We start from the raw sequence: 18364 nt of genomic DNA, 5'->3' as shown, positions 1-18364 counted from the left end.
AGGAGAAGCTGCTGTAATCACTCTGTTCACTGTATTTCTTTTTTCTTTTCTTTTCTTTTCTTTCTTTTTTTCTTGTTGGTCATGGGGCCTGAACTCTGGGCCTGCTCTTTAGCTCCTCAGCTCAAGGCTAGCACTCTACCATTTGAACCACAGCACCACTTCTGGCTTTTTCTGCTTATGTGGTGCTAAGGATTGGAACCCAAGGCAAGGCAAGCACTCTACCACTGAGCCACCTTCCCAATCCCTGTTTGCTGTAGTTCTGCAGAAGGAGATGGAAATGGCTTTTACTTCCTTCCTTTCTTTCTTTCTTTCTTTCTTTCTTTCTTTCTTTCTTTCTTTCTTTCTTTCGTTCTTTCTTCCTTCCTTCCCTCCTTCTTCCCTTCCTTCCTTCCTCCCTCCCTTCCTCCCTCCCTTCCTTCCTTCCTTTTTTTCAGTTAATCAGTCATGGGGCTTGAACTCTGAGCCTGGGTGCTTTCCCTCAGCTCTTCAGGTCAAGGCTAGCACTCTACCACTTGAGCCACAGCACTACTTCTGGTTTTCTGGTAGTTTATTGAAGATAAGAGTCTCACGGACTTTCCTGCCCAGGCTGGTTTTGAATCTCGATCCTCAGATTTCAGCCTCCTGAGTAGCTAGGATTACAGGCCTGAGCCATTGGCACCCAGCCTCCCTGAGCTTTTGCTCAAGATGAGCGCTCTATCACTTAAGCCACAGTACCACTTCCGGCCTTTTCTGTTTATGCGGTACTTTTGCAAGCATGCTACCACTGTGCCAGCTTCCCATCCCAAGGCTTTTACTTTCTAGAATTGATTTAGCCAGACAATCAGTAGTGATCACGTAGCAGCAGGTTTAGTGTACTTTCTGCTGCCCTGGAATCGAATGAACAGGTGCAGAGCAGCCTGGACTCAGACACACATGCTCCAAAGAGTTGAAAGCTACTGTTCGTTTCTAGCTCTCTGCTCTCTCTCTGTTCTTTTCTGCTCTCTCTGCTCTCTTGCTGCTCTTTTCTAGCTCTCTCTGCTTTCTCTCTGCTCTAGCTCTTTCCTCTCTCTTTCCTCTCTTTCCCAGCCACTTGGAGTGCCAACCTTGCCTGGTCCCATCAGGTCTACTGAATAAACCTATCCCTTACATGAAAAAAAAAAAAAAGAGTTGAAAGCTATCTCCCAGAAGATCTATGCTTCACAAATGATCACAATTAGACTCCAGTGAATGTCACTAACTGACTTGAAAGTTTGTTTTTAGCATCTTAATCCTAGATTCATAAAGGAACATTTGACACACCATTCCTAAAAGGCAAAGCCATGTCTGTAAAAGTACCAATTTTCCAATTAATCTGAAATTATCATTTGAGTTCCAATGCAGTAAACATCAGAGGTCATGGCTGAGGGACACAGAGAGGAACCAGATCTATTAAGTGACTCACAATAGAGAACAGAGAAATTTCTCCAATGAATATGAACAAGCATTAGAGCCTGTCTGGATATTTTCAATTTGAAATGGGTTTTTCTCCTACCCTGTTTTGAGTGAAATCTGCAACGCTGTTGGTCGGGTCCGCTCTTCTGCACGTCTTCATCGATGGGGCCAAGGCAGGCGCGGCCTCACTTTCACACAGCTCTACTGGAGCTCCATAAAATGAAGCCACCTGTCCCTGGGGCTGCATCTCTTCTCCCAGGACACCAGCTCTTAGAATCCAGGGTGGAAGGCGATCCTTTTCCAGACCTAAAAAGTAGAGGGTTCAAAGACTGCCTAGGGCAGGAAAGTCTGAGAATTTTATCTCCAATTGACCACCAAAAAACCCAAAAACAAAAAAACCAGAAAGTAGAGCTGTGGCTCAGTGGCAGAATACCAACCAGCCTCGAGCAAAACATAAGGGGCAGTGCCAGGGCCCTGAGTTTAAGCCCCAGTACCAGCATCAAAGAATTTAAAAATAAACAAATAAATAAAGCAATCACTAGTCTGAACAACAACAAGGAACCACAAAAGGAGCCGGCAGTGCAGGCAGAGCAGGCTGACCCTAGGGGGCGCTGTGCGGACCTCTGGGACAGATCTGTTCACTGTGCGCATGGAGGCCAAGGGACCAAGGTACAGCTTTAATTTCCTCTCCCTTTCTTCCTCTGGAACAAAAAAAAAAAAATGAATCATAAAGTTTCTATCCACCTTGGTATACACAGTTAAAATGGACCCTTACAACCATAGGCATAATGAATTGAAGATGCCCGCCTCAGAGTGATTCTGCAGAGACGTTTGATTATTTGGATCCAGCCTCTAGGATGTTTGTTTTCCAATGGACACAGGCTTTAGACGCCCAGGAAATGAAAAGAAGAAGAAGATTGTGCAGTTTTCCCACACTGCTGTCTCCAAGGCACGGATGGAGGTGGCAGGTACTACAGGGCAGTGGGACGTTTCCTGTGCCCTCCCCTGGCCGCAGGCACGCGCAGTGGACTGATGGGCCTTGTGCACACCTCTGCATGGTGCCAGAGAAATACCCACTTGTAGAGGCGGGGGGCATGCTGGCATTTAAGATTTCTGCAAAAGAATCCTTTACAGGCTATGCAGGGAACCATTTGCCTCCAAGAGCAGCCAGATCTCCCATCGGAGACCCAGCTTCTTGTCCACATGGTCAGCACCTTTTATTCTCTCTTACGGCAGCAGGATGGTCTCTGCAGGAGAGAAGTGAGAGCAAGCCCACTAAGCCTAATCCTAGCTACTCAGGAGGCTGAGATCTGAGGATTGAAGTTCGAAGCCAACCTGGGCAGGACAGTCAGTGAGACTCTTATCTCCAATTAACCATCTAAAAGCTAAAAGTACAGCTGTGGGCTCAAGGGGAAGAGCACCAGTCTTGAGAAGAAAATAAAAGTCAAGCAAGAGTATGAGGCCCTGAGTTCAAGCCCTAGTACCTGCACACACACACACACACACACACACACACACACACACACACACACAGAGAATTAGGAGCAGGGAGCAGTATTAGGTGTGCTCAGGTCTGCAGACCAATTGTGCACCCATGTGGCTAGGACCTGTGCTTTTTTTCCCCCTCAGAATGCTCACATAAAAGCCGAGGAGCTCTTGTTTTTGTAATGCTGTAACTTAAGCCGACGTTTCAAAACATAGAATCCATCCAGCAGTGGCTGGCCAGGGGGCGGGAGGCAGGCTGGCTGCTGAGCAGATGGAACGCAAGATTGGGTTCCGAGTTCCTACTGTAAGACAGCAAGGGCAGATGTCAACGGGGGACCACCCAGGGAAAATTAAATACAGATCGGCTCTGGAAGGCTTAGGTTCAGAGGTGGGAGGGATATGAGAGTTTTGATCCTGCGCAAAAACAACCATATTGAACGGTCCCCAGAATCCCTGCTCCTCACACCCTGCCCTAAGGTAGCCAGAACAGCTAAGAAGCCACAAACACCCGCGTGGGCGAGTGCTTCCGTGCCTTCCTTCAGTCTCTCCTGCCTGCAGACAGGGAGGCAAAGCCAAAAAGGCAAAATAAGAAGAGGAGCCTCGGGGCTTTCTAGTCACTGAGCATGGAGAAACAGGTCTGCCAGGGGTCAGCGCCCCCTGCCACAGCAGGGCCACCCCCAGGCTCGCGGTCACCTGGGATTTAGATGGACACTAACTTCACTGTCAAACGGATCTTTGATCTTTTTAAATGTATTCTGAGATAACAGAGAGTTCACAGGGACCAAGATCTGCCCCTTTCCCTCGTCTATTCTACTTCTCCTTTCTTTGCAGCAATTTCCGGCCATGGTGTCATAGAAGTCTCCCCACCTTCTCCCCCCACCCCCCCCCCTTCTTGTACTTCAAGAAGCATCTCTAGAAATATAGGCTGTGTGTGTGTGTGTGTGTGTGTGTGTGTGTGTGTGTGTGTGTGTGTGTGTGTGTGTGTGTGTGTGTTAGGGATTTAAACCAAGGACCTCTACACTTAGTTTGGCTTTTATGTATGTATGTATTTATTTATTTTTATGAAGGCTGGTACTCCACTAGTTAAGCCACAGCTCTACTCTCTGCTTAATTGGAAGGAAGAGTTTCAGGGACTTTTCTGCCCTAGACCGGCTTCTAACTGTGATCCTCCGATCTCAGCCTCCTGAGTAACTAGGATTACAGGCCTGAGAGCCATTGGTGCCTGGACACATTTTCTTTTTGTTTGTTTTTATGACAGACTGTTTTGGGCTGAATTACCCAGGCTAGCCTCAAACTCACAATCTTTCTGTCGCAGCCTCCTGAATAGTTGGGATTGCAGGTACATAGCACCATGCTCAATACAGGAACTTTCTTCCATAATTACAGTTGTTACTGCTGCTGCTGCTGTTGTCGGTTGTGAGGCATTTCAGTACTGGGCACTGTCCCTGAGCTCTTTTTGCTCAAAGCTAGCACTCTATCACTTTGAGCCATAGTGCCACTTTCTTAGCCATAGCACTGCATTCTGAGTAGTTTATTGGAAATAAGAATCTCATGGACTTTCCTGCCTGGCCTGGCTTTAAACTGAGATCCTCAGATCTCAGCCTTCTGAGTAGCTAGGTTTGCGGGTGTGAGCCACCAGCGCCTGGCTACTAATTGTACATTTTAAGCATATAATGACATTGTAACGGCTTAAAAATAAACCACTCAAAAACTGGAAGTGGTGCTGTGGCTCAAGCGTTAGAGCGCTCACCTTGAGCTGAAGAGCGCAGGGACAGCGCCCAAGCCCAGAGTTCAAGGCCCATGACCAACCCTCCCCCCCCAAAAAATGTACAATTAGTATAAACAGGTTTCATTTTGTTGTTATGCTTCTTTTTTTTTCTCTACATGTACCAAAATCTCATACTCAACAGCAAGCTGTGGTTTGCAAAAGATTTACTGTTTGCACCTGTCTGTAAGACTTTGTACAAATTAAACAAAGACACACACACAAGCGCCTGTTATGCTTCCTTTTGTTAGTTTGTTTGCTTATTTGTTTGTTTTGAGGTAGGGTCTCCCTATGCAGCCTGGAATACAGGATCCTTCTGCTTCAGGCTCACAAAGGCCAGGATTACAGGAGTGCATTTCCATGCCCAATTTGTTATACATTTGTTATACATGTTAAAGCCTTCTTATTCTTCCCTTCTTTTTCCAATGTCCTTAGCCTGGATCATAAATTAGAATAGTGATCCTTCACCCATAATCCTTTAATCTACCCCTATGAGGTGTTGGTTGTAAATGTTTACTATGTATGCCTGTAGTCAATGTTTGGTTTATTCTGAGTTGGAACAGTTTTTTTTCTCCTTATGTACTGAAAACTCCAACTTTCAGGCAAAACCAAGTAATCTGATTACAAGTGGCAATAATGTGATCATTTGGATATTTTGAAATGTCATACTTTTAAGTTATCGTGGCTGGGTGCGGTAGTATGAAGAGAGATCATGATAATAGAGTGGGCTTGAAAAACTATTTTTTAAAAAGTAAAACAAACAAAATCAAGACAATGTCTCAATAGCTAAAATTTCCGGTTAACAGCTTTAGTCACAGGATAGTCTCTTTTTTAAAAGATAATCTTCTGAACTAAAAATAGCTACTCCCTGCATTGTTTCCATAACGTCTTCCCTAAAATAGAACCGTAGTTTCCTTGGAAAATGTGGGGATCTGCTTGATTCCACAGAACTTAGTTCTACTTACAAAGCTCATCTCTGGAACAAAAAAGACAATTCTAGTGACAGAATGGGGAAAATAATTCCGTTATCTGTGAATATTTCCAGCTTCTTCTGGGTTGTCACAAGCCAGGTGAGGGAGGCAGAAGCTGGGAGCTAAATGCAGATTCCCCGGCATCTGGGCCTGTCAGTGCCACTGAGCTACACCCCACTTCTCCCAATCCTTTGAGGGAATATTTTCATTTCTACTTTCTTGAATTACTTCAAAAAATAGTCAAAGGGGCTGGGAATGTGGCTTAGTGGTAGAGTGCTTGCCTAACATGCATGAAGTCCTAGGTTCAATTCCTCTGTACCACATACACAGAAAATGCCAGAAGTAGTGCTGTGGCTCAAATAATAGAGTGCTAGCCTTGAGCAAAGAAGCTCAGGGACAGCACCTGGGCTCTGAGTTCAAGCCTCAGGATTGGCAAAAAAAAAAAAAAAAGATAGTCAAATAGGCCTATTGATTTCATATTTCCGTCCTCAATTTTCTTTCCTCTAGAGAAACACAGGCGAGAATACAACCTTAGTAAACCTTCTGCATGCCTGGCTGGGTGATTTTATGTGGATTTGTCCTCTTTCTATCCCATTTAGACTGCTTTGCTATAAACCAAAGTTATGGCCGCTGGTGTTGGTAGGGGGAGGGGGACTCAGTGCTGAGGACTGAGCCCAAGGCCCTGCAGTGATAGGCAAGCACTCTGCTACTTGAGCCATCGCCCCTGCTTTTACGAACGTTTTTAGAATAATGTTTATCCAACTGTGTGTGTGCACTATCGCAGGCAGGGTCAAAGCTGACCACAAATAACCGTGGGCAGGACAGCCCCAGAGTCCAACCCGAAATTAAGATGGAAAGACACTCATCACTGGAAATCCAAGTCTCACAGGAGATTAGTGCCTCCGAGTTTTGCTGCCCAGGCTGGCTTGGAACTGCAATCTTCAGATCTCAGCCTCCGAGGAGCTGAAAGTACAGACATGAGACATGGGTGACCAGATTTCTATTTATTTACCTATCTACCTACCTATCTATCTATTTGTTTTTATTATTTATTTATTTAGTCGGTCCTGGGGCTTGAACTCTGGGCCTGGACGCTGTCCCTCAGCTCTTCAGCTCAAGGCAAGCTTTCTATCATTTGAGCCACAGCCACATTTCTGGTTTTCTGGTGGTTCATTGGAGGTAAGAGTCTCATGGACTTTCCTTCCCGGGCTGGCTGTGAACCATGATCTCAGATCTCAGCCTCCTGAGAAGCTCTGATGACAGGCGCCTGGCTTTCATATAATTTTTTTTTTTTTTTTGCCAGTCATGAGGCCTGAACTCTGGGCCTGGGCGCTGTCCCTCAGCTCTTCAGCTCAAGGCTAGCACTCTACCACTGGAGCCACAGCACCACTTCCGGCTTTTTCTGCTTATGTGGTGCTGAGGAATCGAACCCAGGGCCTCATGCATGCAAGGCATGCACTCTACCACTGAGCCACCTTCCCAGCCCCTTTCGTGTAATGTTTAAATCATTCTTTAAAGCAAACATACCAAGGCTCTGCCTTGCAGTGGGCAGACGGCCCTTCATGACTATTTAACAGGTAAGCAGGAGAAACAGTACAGGTGTGATGGATGAACGTGTGATGGATGAACCCTGGCCTGGTATACAGGAGCAGAATGGATGATTCATCTTCCCTGTATGTTCAAAGGCTTCCCATTGTGAACATGGGCAACCTGGTGGGGTAGGAGTGAAGGCAAGAAGGACCAGTTAGCCGCTCTTTACAGAAAGGCCCCGTTCAGATGAACTATTCCTGGCAGCCACGTGCTTTCCCAGCCCTGCTTTCCTTCTCTGCTGGCTCCTTTCCAGGCCAGCACCTTCGGGAATGTTTAGTTTACGGTCCCTGGGGACTGGACTGTGGGGAACCCCCTCACCCCCAAAAGACAGAGATCACATTTCCTCCTGCACCCGTCTCCTTCTGTAAAAGAGACCGGGCCGGCCATGCTGTCACCCTGGCCATCGCTCTGCTAATGGGTGGATGGGAGTCGGGAAGGGAGAACTAGCCTCGGGACGTGGTGAAAGGGAAGGGCGCAGAGCAACAAGCCCCAACCCAAAGGGGTTCCGGCAACTGAATTTTTAAAATACTTTTTGGCGCTGGGGAGGTGGCTCAGTGGTAGAGCGCTTGCCTTGCATGCATGAGGCCCTGGGTTCAATTCCTCAGCACCACATAAGCAGAAAAAAAAAAAAAGCTGGAAGTGACATTGTGGCTCAAATGTTAGAGCGCTCACCTTGAGCTGAAGAGCTGAGGGACAGCGCCCAGGCCCAGAGTTCAGGCCCCATGACCAGACCCCCCCCCCAAAAAATAATAATTTTTGTCAAGGGCTGGGTGGTTCATTCCTGTAGTCCTAGCTACTCAGGAGACTAAGATCTGAGGATCACGGTCCTAAGTCAACAGGTCAGATAAATTTGAGCAATTCTGATTTCCTCCCGTTGACCACCAAAAAGCCGGAAGTAAAGGTATGTCTCATGAGGTAGAGCACCATCCTTAAGCGAATGAGAACACGAGACCCTGAGTTCAAGCCCCAGTTTTGGCACAAAAATTGAAATAAGTAAATAATAAAATAAACCCATTTTTAATAGATTTCATTGTTCTGTTTTCATAGATGCAAATGAACTATGTAGACCACATTAATCTCCATTCACTCTTTGTTAGCCCTGCCACTCCCACATGTGCCCATCCCCAACAACCTGGAAAACACCACTCCTAACCCCTCTACACCAAACCACCCTGCAAGCAGCAGAACCAAACATCAGACCAAGAGTTAATTCTATTAGGACTCTAGTATCTTGAAAGTACAATCACTCGTATTCAAACTATAGTAACTTTCTAAATAACTTTGCCAAAAGTCTCACAGAGAGTGATTTGTGATGTTCCATTAGAGGGAGGTGGAAAGGCACTGGGGCCGTTCTGGAATGTTCTTGAATAATTCAGTGATGCTTGTCCGTTGCAAGTCACAGCAAAGGAAAGCTTCCAATAACCCAGTGTGCGCAGTCAGAAGGGCAAAGCTGGGTACTTCTTCCATTAACATTGTAATTGTGTTGGGAGTCAACCTTTGTTTTGCTCTTGAAGGACAAAGACTGAATCTTAATGTACAAGTCAGGGCCCAGGAAGATCTATTGCTCATGCCCTGGAGTAACCCCATCTGCTGACTTGGCCACGCCCAAAGCCGGGCGGCAGCTGCTTAGTTACAGACCTTTCCAATCTTCAATCACACAGAAGACTCAAAAAAGGAATAAAGGAGCTGGTGGCTCACACCTGTAATCTCAGCTAATCCAGAGGCTGAGATCTGAGAAACAAAGTTCAAAGCCATCTGGGCAGGGAGGAGCAGATAAATCCAAGATATTTTGAGCTCCAATTAAGCAGCAAAGCTGGAAATGCAGGTATGGTTCAAGTAGAAGATTGTATGTGTGTGAGGGTGCTGTATTCAAGTCCCAGTACTGGTGTGTGTTGTGTTGTGTGTGTGTGTGTGTGTGTGTGCACAGAGTTAATGAAACCCAATATGTGCTGGCTATTTTACACAAAGCACCTTTGACATTCTTACCACATGGAAAGTCATATATCATTATCTCTGTAGATAAAGAAAACAAGGCCCAGAGAACTGACTCATTTCCACATGACCCTCAGCTTCCAAAAGGCAAAGCCAGGATTTCATTTCATTTATTTATTTATTTTTGTCAGTCATGGGGGTTGAACTCTGGGCCTGGGTGCTGTTCCTCAGCTCTTTAGCTCAAGACATTTGTTCTACTACTTGAGCCACAGAGACACTTACGATGGTTTTCTGGTGGAGATAAGAGTCTCATGGCCTTTCCTACTTAGGCTGACTTTGAACCTAGATCCTCAGATCTCAGCCTCCTGAGTATTTAGGATTAAAGGCATGAGCCACTGGTGCCCGGCAGGATTTTAAAATTAACAGTCTGATTTCAAAGCTTAATCAAGACCACCAGCCCTGTTCCTGTGAGGATGTGGAGGGGATCGGGAAGCTACTTCAGGTCTAGCTTCTGCTCCCTTACCCTCCCTTTCCTTACTCCCTGTAGATTTATTATCATTAAGATACAGTGAACCAGTCAGGCGCTGGTGGCTCACATCCATAATCCTAGCATCTCAGGAAGCTGAGATCTGAGGATTGTGGTTCAAAGCTGGTCCAGGAAAGAAAGTCAATGAGACTCTTGTATCTAATTCACCACCCAAATAGCTGGAAGTGGAGCTGTAGCTCAAGTGGTAGAGAGCTAGCCTTGAGTAAAAAAGCTGAGGGACAACTCCCAGGCCTTGAGTTCAAGCCCCAGGACTGTCACTCCCAAATAAATAAATAAATAAATAAATAAATAAATAAATAAATAAATAAATAAATAAAGACACAGTAGACAAGCCAGGGGTGTTGGTGTGTGCTTGTAACCATAGCATCCAAGAGGTAGACACAGTAGAGTCAAGAGCTTATAAACCAGGTGCTAGTGGCTCACAGCTGTAATCCTAACTACTCAGGAGGCTGAGATCTGAGGATTGAAGTTTCAAGCCAGCCTGGGCAAGAAAGTCCTTGAGACTTTTATCTCTGATAAATTATTCAGAAAAAGCTGGTGCTGTGGATCAAGTAGTAGGGCACTAGCCTTAAGCAAAAGAGGCCCAGGGACAGCCCAGGCCCTGAGTTCAAACCCTAGGACCACTGGCAAAAAAAAAAAAAAAAGAAAGAAAAAAGAGTGTATGCTTTATATAGTGAGACCTTGTCTCAAAAGAATAAAAAAAGGAAAGGGAAGAGAGGGGAGGGGAAGGAAAAGGGAAAGGGAGGAGAGGGAAAGGAAGAGAAAGAGAAGGGAGGGGAAGGGCAGAAAAAAGAAAAGAAAGAAAAAGAAGGAAGGAAAGGACAGGGACGGGAAGGGACAAGACAGGACAGGAAGGGACACAAAGGAGAAGGACATGCACCAGCAGCCTGCCAAAAGCAGCTGTGTGGGGAGACAGAAATCAAATAAGAAACAACCTAAGGCTGGCGCTGAGCTTAGCAAGCAGGGCCAGCCACTCCTCTTGATTTCACAATTGCGGGACGGACATGTTAAGAGTATTGCTAGGTTCAGGTCATTGGGTCTGGGTACCAGAAAACTCATCATCGTGTTAGAGAAAGAATGGAAGGATTGACCTCCAGAGACTTAAGCAGGGAGCAGGTTTATTAATGCAAAGCAACGCAAAGGTAAACCGTCCAGACAGGAGGCCAGGCGGGCACAAAGAGACTGCTGTGCTGGGGATGCCAACATGTCAGGCTTCTACTGAGGTCAGGAAAACTGGGTTAATGTGTCATTCACTTGGTTGTGTGTCATCAACTCTTCCCACATATGGTCTAGGGAGTTCTTGGCCTTGAATGCTCAGCAAGTCCCAGAAGAATAGTGAGCTTTATTCCAAAAGGCCCAGCAAATCTCTTTATATAATTGCAGCAAGTATCTGTCTTTAATGAAGAAAATATTGTGCTGGGCGCTGCTGGCTCATGTTCATAATCCTACCTACAGGAGGCTGAGATCTGAGGATTGTGGTTTGAAGCCAACCCAGGCAGGAAAGTCTGTGAGGCTCTTATCTCCAGTTAACCACCAGAAAACCAGAAGTGATTCTGTGGCTCAAAGTAGTAAAACACTAGCCTTGAGGGGAAAAGCTTAGCGACAGCCTTCAGGCCCTGGGTTCAAGCCCCACAACTGACAAAAAAGAGAGAGACAGGAAGAGAGACACAGAGACAAAGGAGAGAGAGAGAGAGAGAGAGAGAGAGAGAGAGAGAGAGAGAGAGAGAGAGAGAGTCTGTGTTGGTGACAAATAAGTTCTCAGGAATCACAGGAGCCGTCAGCTTCTCTGGAATTAGGGGAAATATGGACCCTGAGGGCATGTCGGTCAGTGAACAGGGAAACACACAGACTACATATAGTGATGTCTAATATAACAATATACAGCCATAAAAGTAGGAACAACAAAAGCTTAAGGGGATGGCTCAAGTTGTAAAGTGCCTGTTTAGCAAGCAAGAGGCCAGGAGTTCAAATCCCAGTATCTCCGATAGAAAAGAAAACTGAAAAGGAAGTGTAAAAAACAAAAATAAATGGGGCCACATAATACTGTGCTAACATTGGCAGTGGTTTAGGAAGGGAAGAGAAAAACTCAGAGAGTTGCTCTAGACATCATATTTGCAAGTAAAATCTTCCATCTCTGGTGACTTTCACTGTAATTAGAGAAACAACTTCACCTGTTAGGAGACACAATTCTAATTTGGGGATGGTTGTATAAAGAACAGTCATTAAGTTTATAGTTTTCGTTGGTATTTTACATTTGCCCGTCTTATCTCTGGAGGTTATAAACTTAATGGGAACAGAGGTCGTATGCTTTTATAGCATACTGGTCTTTAAAATGTCAAGAAGAAAAAACAAAGGGGTATCATTTAGCCTGAGATTTTTTAATACAGGGTCATTATTCCTTTTCTCCAATAATTGCTCTGCTTTCCCATATACACATGGCTATTATTCTCTCACCCCTAGATGGTTCACCCAGGATTAGTTGTAACATTGAACGAGGAGGCTGGTTCTTAACTAAGACACCAGAGAAAGGAAGGGTAATTTCGTGGCTGTCTAGACTGGAAGGAATGGAAACTACATCCACATCTGTGATGTAGAAAGGTTGTCTGTGATCTGCTTCTTGGAGGGGAAAAACAAAACAAAACAAAACAAAAAAAACTCCAGCTTGATTCCTAGCTTCTGTTTTCTACAACAATAGAGGTTTTCTCTGCTCAGCACATGGATGTGTATCTAATCACTGGGCTCTGGTAGATTTATGCCTTCTTCCTGATCTACACAGCAACGCCCAGAACACCTTGCACTACTCACATCAGGAGAGGGAGAGTTTATTAGGTATTCTGCAAGCATGAATCATATTTATCACCAAATTCAAGATAACGGAGAACACAGAGGAGAAATTAGCGAATTTACCAAGTACAGTGTGCTGATCAGTTCAAGCACAATTATTTTTAATGCATGTAGTTTGCCTGGATTTTTGCATTTATGGGAGATAATAGATGCCATGGGGAAAAGGCTGGCAAGTAATATTTCATTCGTTCCCTTTAATAAAAGCTGAATGAGAAAATAGATCGGAAAATACGCTGTAAATCCTAAAACACGGTGAGTTATTCTTACCGAGTTCATTGTCTGGTAAACAGGATTTAAAAGAGAAAAGGCGAGGACAGGAACTACATTAGTTAGCTCACTTTCTTTCTTTTGCCAGCATCCCAAAGCATTTTGTTTTCTGTGTATTTTAACATTTTTCACATGGAAAAGAATCTCACCCTGATGAATGTTTGCAGTTCAATGTTGCAGTTTCCATCCCATTTTCAAAAATAGGCAAAAGACTTAAGAATATCACAAAAAGAAACTATATGAACAATAAACACAAAAACTGCTCATGATTAATCACCACAGAAATGCAAATGGAGCCTACAGTTATTTAATACTACATGCCCAACATATGGCTAACACTGAAAAAAAGATGCCAATATTGAGAACTGGCAAATTCATGAAGTTCCTAGATTCTCTCGTATTGTTTGTAAGTTCATAAACTAGTATTGGAAAAACGTATTGGTAGGTCCAATAAGCTGGGGGTGCTGACTTCTACCGGGGGCTGTGGCCATTTGTTATTGCAGCAATAGAAAAATGAATGCACTACTCAACAGATGTGTGTACCCATGTACACCAGGAAACATCTGAGAAGATATTCACAGCAGTATAATTTATAAGGACCCCCCAGTAAGCCAGGGACCAGAGGCACACACCTATTATCCTAGCTATTTAAGAGGCTGAGATCTAAAGATCAAGGTTTAAAGCCAGCCCAACAGATACACTTGACCGTGACTTGTCTGCACTTAATCAGCAAAAACCAGAAGTGGAAATATGGCTCAACGAATATGGCCTTGAACGAAAAAGCTAAGGAAGTGCAGGAGGCCCTGAGTTCAAGTCCCAGGATCAAACAATTAAAATTAAAAAGAACCCCAAAGTAGCACTGGTGGCTCATGCCTGTAATCTTAGCTACTCAGGAGGCTAAGATCTAAGGATTGTGGTTCAAAGCCAGCCTGAGCAGGAGAGTCTGTGAGATTCTTATCTCTACTTAACCACAAAAACAAACAAACAAAAATCCTGTAAGTGGAACTGAGACTAACATGGAAGAGCACTAGCCTTGAGCAAAAAACTCAGGGACAGCACCTAAGCTCCTGAGTTCAAGCCCCAGAACTGGCACACACACACACACACACACACACACACACACACACACACACACACACACACACACACACACACACACACACACACACACACACACACACACACACACTGCAGAGCTCCATGTATGCACATAAACTTCAAAAACAGTGAAAAGGATGCCATTGAGCAGGAGGCAATGCACTCCGAAAATGACATGTTGAGTCAAAAACCCCTTGTACAACTACTTAAAGATAATTTAAAAATATTTTTTGAACAGCAACCACTCAGAAAGCCGTCAGTGGAGTTCAGTGTAGTTCAGCAGCAAAGTCTGTACTCTGCGTGCACCTGGCCCTAGATGTAGTCCCCAGCATCAAACCCCCCAAATAACACATACCAATCGAGCTGTTCTCTGAGTGTGTTTTCTGTGGTGATTGTCTAGAGTAAAATACCTGAGAATGGATGGCTTATCCAGGGAGAAGTGGGTCAGGGAAGGGAGCAGGGCTGGCCCGGAACAAAGCACTATGACAGAGGCTGCAGGCATGGGGTCTGTAGGGAGGGGATTAATGACCCATAATGCCACAGGAGCATCATGCAACTAAACAGGGATGGTGCACTTGATAATTGGGAGGTTTCTGTTGACTTAAGAACTCAGATTGCAGTGGGCAGAGGAATGAATGAGATGTGAGTAAGGTGATATTACCTGGAAGGAAAGAGCTCCATCTTCTGACTTAATAACACCTTAGAGGCTGGTCAGTCACCATGCTGACCTCTTTTTCTTCCCCATTTGTAGGAGTCTGGGCCTTCACTTAGCCTTTCCCTCTGAGAACGCAGCCTTCTAGATCTGTCTGATACACACAAGGCTGAGGAGCTCTGCTACTAGAAGCCCTGTGGCTTCTAGTATACAACCCATCGCTCCACTCCCAGCTCCAATGCCACCTCCCCGCACCCCCTACCCGTCTTTTCCCATCCTCCCAGTTGCTGAACGACTACAATATTTTATCATGCCACTTGCACATGTGTATATAATGTACTCTGAGATATTCATACCTCTTCACTCTTTCTCATTCTACTTCCTTCTTTCCTCACTTTTTTTTTTCCTTTGTTGGTCCTGGAGCTTGAACTCAGGGTTTGGGCTCTATCCTTGAGCTCTTTAGTTGTCTACTACTTTGAGCCATAGCTCTACTTTGGTTTTCTGCTGGCTAATTGGAGGTAAGACTCCCATGGGCTTTGCTGCCTGGGCTGGCAGTGAACTGCAGCCCTCAATCTCAGCCTACTGAGTACTTAGGATTACAGGCATGAGCCATTTACGCCTGGCTGACTTGTTACATCTTAAATACGATACTTTTTAACTGGGATTCTGAGTTCTTAACATTAACCATAAATGATACGATCATTCAATTGAATTAGAAAAAAGCACTTGAAAAACATCCAACATCTATTCATCATTAAAGTGTTCACTAGGTATAGACAGAATGTACTTGAACACAATAAACACCGGGAAGGTCATAAGCCGTGGGAGAAAAGGTCTGATACAAAGCAAAATGTTGCCTCTTTCTTAGCACTTCTACTTAATTTTCTGGAAGTCCTGCCTCCCCACCCCACCCACACACACAGGGGAAAAGGTAAAATACTTCTGCAAATGGCATGAATCATATGTGTAAAGCCCTAATAACTCAATAACAATAACAACCTGTCAGAAACTACTAAATTCAATGAAGTTGTGAGGTACAGATTTAACATACAGATGAGAATCATAGTTCAAAGCCATCCTGGGCAGAAAAGTCTGTGAATCATCAATTAACCAGGAAAAAAGTTGGAAGCTGAGGTGTGGCTCAAATGGTAGAACACCAGCCTGGAGTGAAAAAGCTCAACAAGACTCGGAGAGAAAGGTCCCGAGTTCAAGCCCAACACAGGCACGTGTACATGCGCACGTGTGCGCCTGCGTGTGCACACACACATACACACACACAAAGTCAAAGATCAAGGATATTTCTGGAGGCTGGGAATGTGGCTCAGTGGTAGAGTGCTTGTCTAGCATGCACAAAGCCCTGGGTTCAATTCCTCAGTACCACGTACACAGAAAAGACCAGAAGTGGCACTGTGGCTCAAGTGGTAGAGCACTAGCCTTGAACACAGACAGCTTCAGGAACAGCGCCCAGGACCTGAGTTCAAGCCCCAGGACTGGCAATAAAAGAAAAAGGACACACACACACACACACACACACACACAAACACATTTTTTTTGTCGGTTGTGGGTCTTGAACTCTGGGCCTGGGCGCTGTCCCTGTGCTCTTCAGCTCAAGGTGAACACTCTAGCACGTGAGCCAAGCACCACTTCCTAAAAAGGATATTTCTGTACACAAACAACTATCTGAAAAGGAAACTAGCAATGGGAGAGCATCCATTTCCATAGCAACAGCTCACCTTCACCCAGCATCTCCCCTCTGCTCTCCCCAGTCCCTGCCCTCTGTTATTCTACTTGGCTTCTAAGAGTTCAACTGCCCCACGTACGAGTGATATTATATGATATTTGGCTCACTTGACATAATTTCACCTACTATCACCCATTGTCATGCCAAAGGGGACCCCTCTTTCTGTGTGTGCGTGCACGCACTGGCACTAGGTCTCGAACCCCATTATGCAGGACGAGCAAGTTCTGCAGCTCTGATGTCACTACAGTGTCCATTAAGAGAATGTCTTCTCAAAACAGCACATGCACAAAAGTAACTATGAGAACTACCAGGTATGTTATCTGGATTATGGTGATGATTTTACGATGGATATGAAGCATGAAGTTGAGCCCAGTGCGGTGGCTCATGCCTATAATCCCAACTACTCTGGAGGTAAAGGCGAAAGTAGTGAGACTAGCTAAAAAATGAAACAAAACAAAAGACGGACTCAGGTAGTACTGTGTCTGTCTAGTATGCTCAGAGATCTGGGTCCAGGACCCAAAATGAACAAACAAGCAAATTAAATAAATTAATAAAGAAATAACTGGCCCCACACCGGCCGCTTGTGCCTGTAGCACTAGCTACTCTGGAGGCTGAGCTCTGATGATTCTAGTTTGAAGCCAACCCTGGAACAAAAGCTTGCAAGACTCAGTTCCAACTGACCACCAAAAAGCCACAAGTAGAAGTATGACTCAAGTGGTAGAGCACTAGCCTTGAGCAAGAAACACTCCAGGACATTACCCAGGCTCAGAGTTCAAGTCCCAGGACTGGCACAATAATAATTATAATTATTATATTATTATATTAAGGTAATAATATTAATAGTGTGAAGTTATATACTTTCACTATATTTGATTGGTATTTGTTCATTATGCCTTAATAAAGCTGTGGGGGGGAGGGGAGGAACAGAAAGAATGTAGTTGCTTAATGTTGAATCCATCAGGACTCTTGTCCAAACATGGAATTTATTTGTTTGCAGACCCCAAGGAAGGGTTGAGCAACAAAGCCAGACGAGATCAAGAACCCAGCTGGCCCTGGAACTGGGACCAAGAGTTTCAACATCATGAAGCTCTTTCCATTTCTAGACCCTGCTGCTGGCCTTTGTCCTGTTCACTGTAGTTGGCTTCATCTGCAGAAGAAAGCAAAGGCTCCCAAACCACTCTGTCCAGCATTTTCCTCCAAAGAGGGGCTAGCCCCTCTTGTGTTTTGGTGTCAAAACTGTTTATATGACCCTTTCCAAATCCACTTGGGGGGAGGGGCAGTTGTTTGTTTGTTTCGGTGCCAGTATTGGGGCTTAAATTCAGGCCCTTGGGTTTTTCACACAAGCCTGGTTGGTACTCTACCCCTTGAGCCACAGCTCCATTTCTAGCTTGTTAGCTGTTCAATTGAAAATAAGAGTCTCACAGACTTTTCTGCGCAGGCTTGGCTTTGCAGTGAGAGCCTCAGATCTCAGCTCCTGAGTAGCTAGGATTATAGGCAGGAGCCAGCAGCGCTCCAGTTTTGTTTTGTTTTTGTCAGTTGTGGGGCTTGAACTCAGGGCCTGGGCGCTGTCCCTCAGTTCTTCAGCTCAAGGCTGGCACTTTACTACTTAAGCCACAGCGCCACTTCCAGTTTTTTCTGCTTATGTGTTGCTAAGGAATCAAACCCAGGGCATCATGCATGCAAGGCAAGTGCTCTACCACTGAGCCACCTTCCCAACCCCGCTCCTGTTTTTGAATATCACCAATCACAGGAGATAATTTGATTGCAAAGATATCATCCATAAATGAGCTGAGAAAAAAAAGCAAATGAAAAAGATGAACATGCTTTATTCCTTAAACTCTTAGGCTTCTAATTAACTGGCTGCTTGATTTCTACTTCCCCCAAAAGCAGCCACACCATTTAGAAGTGATTTGTAGAAAGCAGATGTAGTAGGGGGCCAAATAGATATCTCGGGCCAGCTGTCAAGACTCTCTATTTTCTCCGTAAGAACAACCCATGGCTGGAGGTCAGAATGCCATAGTTATGCACGTGGGGACAGAAACATCTGGAAACGGTGGAATCT

General features: G+C 44.9%; 1 non-coding gene across 1 annotated transcript; it reads right to left on the bottom strand.

Moving 5' to 3' along the window:
* Window positions 1-4764: 4764 nt before the first annotated feature.
* LOC138819544 (small nucleolar RNA SNORA40) lies at window positions 4765-4890 on the bottom strand. Its single transcript, XR_011369473.1, has one exon. It is a non-coding gene; the product is annotated as a small nucleolar RNA SNORA40 (small nucleolar RNA).
* Window positions 4891-18364: the final 13474 nt, after the last annotated feature.

Source organism: Dipodomys merriami, unplaced genomic scaffold (assembly GCF_024711535.1).
Source record: "Dipodomys merriami isolate MVZ:Mamm:240054 unplaced genomic scaffold, mDipMer1.0.p SCAF_8, whole genome shotgun sequence".
NCBI lineage: Eukaryota > Metazoa > Chordata > Mammalia > Rodentia > Heteromyidae > Dipodomys > Dipodomys merriami.
Note: the sequence above shows the minus strand (reverse complement) of the source record. Positions and strands in the feature narration are given on the sequence as shown.